Source organism: Galeopterus variegatus, unplaced genomic scaffold (genome assembly GCF_000696425.1).
Source record: "Galeopterus variegatus unplaced genomic scaffold, G_variegatus-3.0.2 Scaffold48, whole genome shotgun sequence".
In the NCBI taxonomy this organism is placed as follows: domain Eukaryota; kingdom Metazoa; phylum Chordata; class Mammalia; order Dermoptera; family Cynocephalidae; genus Galeopterus; species Galeopterus variegatus.
In genome coordinates this window covers 172,330-183,020 of record NW_007726159.1, presented here as the reverse complement: position 1 = coordinate 183,020, position 10,691 = coordinate 172,330, and positions in this window count along the sequence as shown.

Here is a 10,691-nt window from a genome sequence, read left to right as displayed (position 1 = left end):
ATGAGAGGAATGAGCATACTTGTCATGAAGAACTTTCTGGTGAAGTTTTCTTATGTGTTTTTTCTGCTAAAGCTTCGGCTAACTTTCTGAAAACACTCTCATAATGAGCACATTATCGTTCTTTGGCCCTCCAGAAAGTCAACAAGCGAAATACCCCGAGCATCCCAATAACCTGTTGCCATGACCTTTGCTTCTGACTGGTCAATTTTTGCTTTGACTGGACCATTTCCGCCTCTTGGTAGCCATGTCTTTGATTGTGCTTTGTCTTAAGGATCACACTGGTAAATCCATGTGTCATCTCCTGTTACAATTCTTCGAAGAAATGCTTCAGGATCTCGGTCCCACTTGTTTAAAATGTCCATTGGAAGCTCTGCTCCTGTCTGCAGCTGATCTGGGCACAACAGTTTTGGCACCCATGGAGCAGAGAGTTTGCTCAACTGTAATTTTTCAGTCAGAATTGTGTAAGCTGAACCAATTGTGATGTCTATGGTGTTGGGTATTGTTTCTGCCATTAATGGTTGGTCCTCTCAATTAGGGCATTAGCAAGATTAATTTTTTCCTCATAAATCGATGTGGATGGTCTGCTGCCATGGGCCTCTTTTTCAACATCGTCCTGTCCCTTCTTAAAATGAGTTTTCTATTTATAAACTACTGGTTTATTTGGGGGTATTTTTCTCATAACTTTTCAGAAAGCATCAATGATTTCACCATTCTTCCACCCAAGCTTCACCGTAAATTGTATGTTCATTCTTGCTTCAATTTTAGCAGAATTCATGTTACTATGATTGGGGGTCTTTTCAAACCGATGTCATATCCTTCTTAGCTTCTCAGACTAGACCCTGTTTAGACATGCTTTAACAAGTTAGTACGTTTATTTTGGTACCAGTAAAATTTGAAATCTATACATAGTTTTTTCATACATACATTTTCCATGAACTTTTTAAAGACCCTTTGTATCGTAGACTATGCGAGGCAGTGATGACAAGGTCTCTTCTCTTAAGGAACTTATGTATTAACCGAGAGACACACAGAATGAACAAAATATTTAACAAGAAAATATCAGATGGTAGATTTTTTTGATCTATGCAAAAAATTAAAACATAATAATGTGTTTAATAGAATGACTAGGTAGCTAGTCAGAGTAGGTCTAATAATAAATGTGAGTCTACTAGGTAATACCTACCTAATAGGCTCAATGTACCCAGTGACATTTTTCTGAATGTCTGAAGGAGGAGTCAGAGAGAATTGCATTCTAAGTGAGAAAACAGCTTGTGCAAATGCCCTGCTATGAGAACAAGTCTGATTTATTCCAGGATCTCAAGGAAGACCAGTGTGACTGGAGCACAGAGGGTGAGGGGAGAGTAGTGTGAGATGAGGTCTGAAAGAGGTAGAGGGCACAGCACAAAGGACACTGTGGGACAGAGCAAGGGATTTGAGCTTTTCTCCTGGGGTAAGCGGAAGTTGTAGAGCTAGAGTATTGCAGAACACTGGCATTATACTCTTCTAGCATTATCAGTACATATGGCAAACAAACTACATGTTAAAGCGGTGTGTGGATTTTTCTGGGGTCCAAACTACCATGTGAAAGATTATTTCCACAAGAAAATACAAACCTTATCCATTTGTAATCTGGACTGGGATCTTTCTCTAATATAGCTTGGACATTGTCTCAAGACTGCTTTACTTTTATTCCTGATAATAAATTTGGAAAAAGGAGAACTGCAGGCTATTTGAATCTTCTAGGCCTCAAGAAGGACAAGGCTTATCATTTCTCTCTCTCTCTGCCAATGTACATCAAAGTTTACTACTAGAAAAATCTGTTTTAGTGTGGTCATTTATGTTACCTATTGCTGAGTCTATAATTCTTAAGTCTAGTTTAATTTGTTTTTGAAAAGTTTTCTGACAAAGGAGAGAAAATTAATTCACACCATCTTCTCCTTCTGCCTTAATTAAGCCAACTCCGAATTTTTCTATTAGCCTTTTTGACCTAAAAAGCAATAGTAATAAATCATTGTTATTTTGAATTTTTCATTAGTAAGCAAAATGTGAAGTACAATTATATTTTAAGTTATTTGTGAAAATTATTCTCTCAGCTCTAATTATTTTATCTTGGGAAATATGTTCCTTTTTCTAGGATAAGAGATCACTCAGTATATGTCATTAATCACATCAAATAATTTGAAACATGTTGGGAAAAAGAACTCATATTATAAATAAGTATATAAATGTAAAATGGTGTTCTTTAATAAATTAATGACTATCTGATGCACAAAAGATTTATTTTCCCTTCAAGCAAGTTACTCAGACAGAAAATAATAAATTTTTTTAACATCATCTTAAATTAAATTGATTGTATCCTTACTGTAAATTACTTTCTGCAGAAAAAGCTTCTTGGGAGTGTTTCTAAGGCATTAGGGCAATACAATGCAAGCTTATCATGTAAATTCCAAAGGCTCACAAATCCAGAGGCTAAATAAATAAAAAGTTTAATAAAATTGAAATAAAATCGGGGCTGGCTTGTTAGCTCATTGGTTAGAGCGTGGTGTTGGTAATACCAAGGTCAAGGGTTCAGTCAGCTACCAAAAAAAAAAAAAATAAAATAACTAAAATAAATTTGATTTTCCAGCTGTGGATACTCACCACACACAATATTGCCAAAACAATTTCAAAAAACTTTGTGTTACGGAAAACTTCAAACACACATAAAAGTAAACAGCATAGTGAACTCCCATATACACAACACACAATTTCAATAATTATCAGCATTTTTTCCAGTTTGTTTTATTATCACTCAACTTCTGAGAATATTTTCTAAGAGCCAAGAAAAGTTTTATGCATAAACTTGTAGTAATAATGTTGAAGTTAACTACAAGGTCACTCTCTTTCCTCATGCTATATACATCTTTATGGTTTTCTTATTTTTAACCACAATTACTACATCTAGTTTAAATTTCTTAGGCAAAATATCAAATATAGTGACTCCTTATATTCTTTCACCGCATCACATCTCTCAGTGCCTTGTGGGCATTCAATAAGAGATAAGTACTAATGGTTTTGGTATTTCCAGCTTCTCTGTTTCAGAACCATAGTGAAAGGTTGGCAAGAGAGCAAGTGAAACAATAGCTGAAAAGGACAAAACAGAAACTATTTTATTACTTGATGGTACTTGATGAGCTTAGACTGAGATGATGTTAATGATAGGACAATGATCTCAGGATATGGGAATCAATACTGAAGAATGTAATATTCTTTGTGTGCTTGTGTCTAATGAATAACCTTAGACTTGTTTCCCCTATGGTAGAATTCAGTCTTATAAATCACCATCCCTACAGCCATTATTTTATTTAGAGTTTCCCTTATTATTTCCTTGCAGTTCTGTAACTGTCTCTTCCTGACTCTCCTAACTCCGGTACATTTTCCCACTTCTTACCTTCAGCTGAGGAAATAGCTCTAAAGCTCAATTATGAACATATTGAAATTCTCCATGTTGACACAGGTGAACATTTCAAATCTGCCTCCAATTTACCCCTCTGCCATCATAATATGTTGAACTTGCTGCATGAACTGGAATGACACCTTAATCGACTTCTGGCCATCAGAACTGTGAGACAATAAATTTCTGTTGTTTAAACCACTTAGTTTGTTGTATTTTGTTATGGGATCCCTAGAAAGTAATACAAGAGACATGCCTGACCATAGTTATTTCCTTGGTTTAGAAGAAGTTAAGTTAATCTTCTGGGAGGAAGGAGTTGTCAGAGAGCTGAAAACTTGAGAAGTCCTAATTTCTTCATTCATTCCACCTATAATTATTGAACATCTCCCATGTGTTGGCTCTTGTACTTGTCACCAGAGATATAATCATGGCTAAGACATTCATGACTACTACCCTCATGTAGCTGAATGCCCATCAAATGTTTGAAAATGCTGAGGTAGAGAGTAGGTAATGGAGGCAACTTGGGATGAATAAATTGATACATAGAATGGAGTTCCAACTGTTGATAGATAAGACCTTTTACGACTTGGATTTTGCCTGATTCTTTGACTTCATTTTCAACCTCTAATCCCCTTTTTTTCCCCTCACTCCCACTGTCCACATATTGTGTACACATATGCATGCACACGCACACACACACACACACACACAGAGGCTATGCTGCTGTCATACTCACTTGCATGTCCCACAACTCATTCTTTATTTCATGCCTTTGCACATTCCATTCCCTCTGTCTGAAAGTCACCTATTCCCCTTTATTTACCTGGCAGTCTCCCTGGTTTTCCTGGATTCTAACCTCAAGCACTATCTTCACATTTTTAAGGCTTTTCTGACCACATTCTAAGTTAGAAGTACCTCTCTGCTACCACAGTACTGGATACTCATTACCACATTGGACTGTAATGGGGTGTTGACTTGCTTGAGAGCTGAGACTGTGTGTTTTTTACTCTTTGCTTAAAACTGAATATGGTGTCTGGAACAAAGTATATGTGAAATATATGTTTCTTGAATCAAATGAACAATTAACTAATGTAGAGAAATGTCATAGGCAAAGGTATTCAGTAACCTATATACACATGGCAGAATGGCCCAGGGCTGATTTTTGATTATCATATGCACCTGTTGCCCAGCCATGTCTCACTCTGCCCTGCAGGACAGTGGCTTTGCCACTACCCTCCACATACTCATCCATCATGGAAATACCACCCCACTTGCTGTCAGGCACCAAATGTGTGTCTCTACCCTTCACCACTCAGTACAAAAGTTTTTGAAATGTTGGCTTTTATCTTTGGAAAAGTTGCCGAGCACAGTCTTAAAACTGTGTGAAAACTTTCAATTGTGCAACTTTAACCATGTCTCAAAATGCATAACAAGGAGTCACTGAAAAGTTATAAAGTATTGAGTTCCTTTATAGTGATATATGAATCTCTTTGAAAATTAACATATATATAAAAATAAAAGGAAAATGAAGCCAGTTGAAAGGTTTGATTTTTTCCCTTTATTTTTTAAATTTTATTTTATTTTTAATTGACAAATAATAATTGCATATGTTTATGGGTACAATGTAATGTTTTGATATATATTCTTGGTATGTATTATGCAACCACATATCTTTAGTAGCAGGTATGGATGAACAAGTACTTAATAAAACAGTCATGTAAATGCACATCTGAGGGGAACTTGGTGCTAAATTGTTGATAGACAACCTGCTTCTGAGTCAAGGTTTCATACATAGCATAGCAGCTCCCTTGCTGTGATCTATTGAGAGTCAGCCCTTGACACAAGGATTTGTTGAAAAAAGAAAAAAAACCTGATAAAAAGAAAGAATAAAGAAAAAAGAAGAAAACAAAAAGAAATTAAAAAGTGGGGAAAAAAAGTCATGTGAGAATTAAGAATCATAAATCCTAATTTTTACTTCGCCTCTGCATTGAATTGTGTTTTGGCTTTCATCTGTCACACATTTAGATTTTCTCTAGTGGAAAATGGAAATGATTCAGGTGTTTCTACTACAATTCATGCACAATTTCTCCAAAATTGCACACCAAAAATAAGAGACTTTTGCAAAGAAAAGAATTGGAGCAGATTACTCAAAAGTCATGGAACTTTGAAGACAGAGTACTAATAAGAACAATTAACAATCCTAATAGACATACTCGCATAATTAAACCTCTATTGGTATTTATGTCCAATCAGTCCATTTTTGCAGTTTTAACTCTTACTGCTGGTGTTTTCCTTTGAGCTAGTGATCTTGGAGGACATTGTCTTCTTTTTAAAAAAATTTATTTTATTGTAACATAGTTGAATGTACATATCTGTGGGGTACAGAGTTGAATATCAGTACTAGTGAGCAATATATGATACCCAAATCAGAATAATTATTATATTCAATAATATACACTGTCATTGCTATTCATGGACCTTTACCAATTCCTCCCTCCCCCTCTCTTCCCACTTCTAGTAACCTCAGTTCTCCTTTTGAAAGTTCAATGCATTATTGTGAATGTTGTATCTTTCTTTTATTTATATGTTTATTATTTTAGCTCCCACTTACAAATGAGAACATACTGTATTTCTCTTTCTGTGCCTGGCTTATTTCACTTAATATCATCTTCTCTAAGTTCATCTATGTTGCTGCAAATGGCAATATTTCATTCTTTTTTTATGACAGAGTAATATTCTATTGTGTATACATACCACATTTTCCTTATCCAGTCATCTGATAATGGATATTTATGTTGGTTCCAACTCTTGGCTATTGTATATGGAGCTGTGATAAACATGAGAGTGCAGGTATCTCTTCAACATGATGATTTCCATTCCTTTGGGTATATATATCCAGGAGTGGAATTGTTGGATCGTACAGCAGTTCCAACTTTGCTGAACTTTGCTGAATCCTACATAAATATAAATCACCCTTTTCTAAGGCTACCAACTTGACTCAAGAACTGTTGGAATGTAAACATGAGTGATTTTGGAGTGCATTGATAAAAAGTAAAAAGGAGTGTTCGGTTACAGCAGAAATATTTTAAATTTTATTTTTTAATTTGAAACTGTTACACTTCTGGAAATTAGATGATAACTGCTTTGTGTAGTATTCTTATGTGAGGCTACTGTTTCAGAATAGGTATTTAGAATTCTTATCCTTCTGGGTTGGCCCTAGGTAAGTTTCTATTATATTAAAGTATGTGCTTATAATCCATCTACTCAAAGAGCTACAGATTTGCAGAACGTTAAAATAGATTAGACTCAGAAATCAATTAGATCATCTATAGCTTTCTGTTATAGATCACAAAATTGGTATTGACATGGAAGAAATGACTGATGGGATATCACAGTATTTCATATAATACATAATTGTTTTCCTTTGGGGGTGAATGAGAGAAGAAATTACCATTAGCTGGCAAAAGGGGAGGCTGGCTGGTAATTTATTTTCTTGAATGTGTATATCAAAGTTTACAAACAAAACTACTAGGTATGAGAATGTAGCCAACACAGTTAGTGAGCCTCAAAGGAGATGGTGCCCATTTTGTTTCAATTTGATTAAGTTTATATTCTGTCTGATGTGTATTATGTGGAAGACACTGAGCTAGGTGCTCAGAATACAAAGATGAACCGGAGAAATAAGCATAGCAACACTTTTTCTTGAAATCAGCTTTCATGTACTTTGAGTCCCAGGCCTATTGTGTATTAACATTACTAACTTTATTATTTACTTATTAACTTTTTAACCTTGGGAAAAACACTTAACCCCTTTGACTCTCAGCTTTATTTACCTGCAAAAGTAGACAACATTATCTACTTTGTATAGTCTTCTTCAAAAAAAAAAAAAATAATACGATATCTTGTATGCAGCCCCTTAGCACTGTGCCAAGTATCCAAGAAGAATTTGTCTACCCTAGATCTGGAGCCAGGATCCTCAGCCTTCAGGAACTCATAATGCAGTGTGTGCTACCTTACAGATGCTGAAGGACAGACGTGTGCTATATAGGAGAGCACATAGACAAGAGGCCATGTTTCTGATGGAAAAGGATCAAATGATGGAGACCGATGAAGAGGTGTTAGATAGGGAAAGAGACGAGGGATTCCTGACAGTGGACAGCATGGACAAAGGCTGGAGATGGAAATATTTAGGATACATTCAACACTGATGGAATAGAACTAAAATGCTGGGGCAGGGCTTAGACTACTTAGACACAGTACATCTATTTTGCTGAAAATTTGAAACTTCTAAATTAATAGTACAAAGAATCATGATTTGTATTCTTTTATTTATGCTGATTTCAATTCATTCTCTCCACAAATAACTTCTATGTACCAAGCACTGGCTATCCAGTGGTGAGCAAAAAAGACAGTTCTCATCCTCATGGAGCTTTCAGTACTGAGGGGCAAAGACATCGATGACAAAGACAAGTGCTGATAAAATGCAAAGTGCTGTGAAGGAAATGAAAATGCTACTATAGCATCCTTGGAAGAAGAGCAAAAGGATTCAGAGAAAAGATGTGGGAAAACTTTCTCAAGTAAGTGATGTTTTAGCTGAGTGCTGAAGGGAGAGAAGGAACCAGGTACATTGCACCAGGGGAGAGAATTCCAGACAGAGAGACCAGCAGGAGGGATCTGGAGCTGGAAGCATGTGGGCCCCAGAATACAGAGGTCATGCTACTGAGAATATTCCATAGCACATTGCCTGGAATATGCTAGACACTCAACTTTTGTTGACTAAATGGATGAAAGAATGAATAAGTTTTGAAAAGACTAATTAATTAACAAAGTTATTGAGCAAAAGAATGACATGGTTTTATAAACACTTAAGAAAATGCAATTGTGCAGCCATCTGGCACATGAATTGGCAGACAGAGGATATCAGCAAGTGATAACCAGTTGGATACTTTTGCAATAGCACAAAATTAGAAATGCTGAGAATATAGCTTAGGACAGTGGTGGTGAGAGATGAGAAACTGAGTGGTTTGGATGAAAAAAACAAGCAGATTGATATTCCTCTAATAAAAGGCTGGCTTGGCCATGGTGGTCAGGTAGGTCGTGTAGGTCTTGTGAGTGTTGCTTCAGAAAGCCTTTGAAGAGTTTTAAGCAGTGGAGTAACTGGTTGGAATTGTATTAAAGATGAACATGGAAAATGAATTTAAAAGCTCTCGAGGATGAAAGGAAGGCTATAGTAATATTCCTGTGAAAAATAAGGAATAAGTGAGATTAGCAGGAGTTAAACAAAGCTAGGAGTCTGTTGTCATGATCCAGGTGTTAGAAACAACAAGTAAATGAAAGAGGGAAGTCACAGCAGAAAGAAAAAAGGGAAATTGACTCAAACTACTTAGGAAGTAGGATATTGATTTAGTGGTTAACTGGATGTATGGAGGGAAGGGAGTAGGAGGAGTTCATGGAGGTTCACAGTGTCTGATATGGGTGCTTGTGCCATTGAATGAGTGAGACAACCAGGAGGACCACATCAGGACAGGAAAAGGTAATGGGGGGAGGGTGAGACACGAAGTGCGAGGAGCTTGTGGTATATCCAAGTGAAGATGCTCGGTAAGTATTTGGTTATTCAAGTTTGTATCCCAGAAGGGAGGTCAAAACTGCAGAGACAGACAGAGAGAGAGAGAGAGAGAGAGAGAGAGAGAGAGAGATGATAGAGTGAGTGAGTCATCTTCATAAGGGAATGGCTTAGACCATGTGACTCACCCAGGAAGTCAAGTTCAATGAGAAGAGCAGTGGGTACAGACAGAAGCTGGAGAAGCAATCTATTGAGAGGCAGGAGAAAAGCCCATGTATGAGAGTAAGAAGGAATGGGGGAAAGAGAGCGGGGGATGACCAGGAGAGATGATTTTTATGATAGGCAAGATGGTTGGAAGTGTTTAAGAGAAAAATATGGGCAACACTGTGAAATGCCTCAAAACGACCACACAAGATGAGGCTGAAGATAACCCATACATTTTGAATAAAGGCTGGACGTATTGAAGATTATGGTCGGGGTAGGATACTGGGATTGGGCATTTCTAATAGGAATGAGTCTGAGTTGGTGAGGGGGTCTGGGGTGTGAGTATAAAGTGTGTGACTGAGGGGAGTGGAGGTGAAGAGGGACTGTGAGGGTTGGGGTTTCAGATGGGGCATCCGCATGACCGTTGAAGTCACTGATATGTTGGCAGGACATGAAGTGCAGAAAAAGGCAGATTTCAAAATCTTTTGTGATTGGGAAATGAGCAGAAGATAAGTTGGAGAACTTATACTAATGACAATAAGATTTTACACAGGCAAGGAGAAGCAATTGAGTTTTGATACAGCAACTGGGGTTTAGGAGAATATTGACTCCACTTTTTAATCTCAATGTTTATGAGGCCTCTGTGGTATTTAGATTCAGGATTGGGCTGAAAGAGAACAGGTGAAAGATGGGCCATAAATAAGAGGCACAGAGCAGGACAGACTGAGATAAGAGAGAAATCAAACGACACTTGAGGCTTATGCTTTGGGAGATTGACATAGGCTAATTAAGAGCCTGCTACTTGCAAGACAGTAAGGATTAGTGAAGGCAAAAAATTAAAACCTGGTCCCTGCCCACATGGAATCTATACTATAATGTGGGACAGACTTTATTAAAGATTCAATAAATGTAACATTACAGCCTGAGAAGGGATAGGAAGGAGTCCTACATGGAGTGGGAGAGCAGGTTATAGCAGGAATTGGTCTCCAGAGGGAGGGCAGGCTTCCCAAGAAAGTATGACAGAGCTCAGCTCTGAAGGTGCTGGTGGCCTGGGGAGAGGATAGAAGGGCAGAGGGGACGCAAGTGTCACGTGTGCAAAGGCCCATGGGAGGAGGAACGGGAGAATGCCATGTGGGGTCGGGGCACAGAGTGCAGTGAGCACGTGCCAGGGTGAAAAAACTAAAGCTAATCATGCCAGGCCTTAAGGAAGAGGAAGAGAGTGGTCTTTATTTAAAGGCATGTTTGTTCCTGTGACAGGGATCCTCAAACTATCTCTGTAAGGCTAACAGGGAAGCCTAAACACATCCTTTTTGTTGTGATTGACAGATCAGTTGGAATGCACAGAGAAGGAATTTATCCCTTCCTCCAATGAAGGCTACTGCAGTGCTGGGAGCTGAGAACAGCTTCTTCAAAAGGATGATAACATCGCTCTTGGTGACCTTCCGTCTGGAACATCGTGGGACAGTTCTGTGCCTACAACCCCCCCCCCCC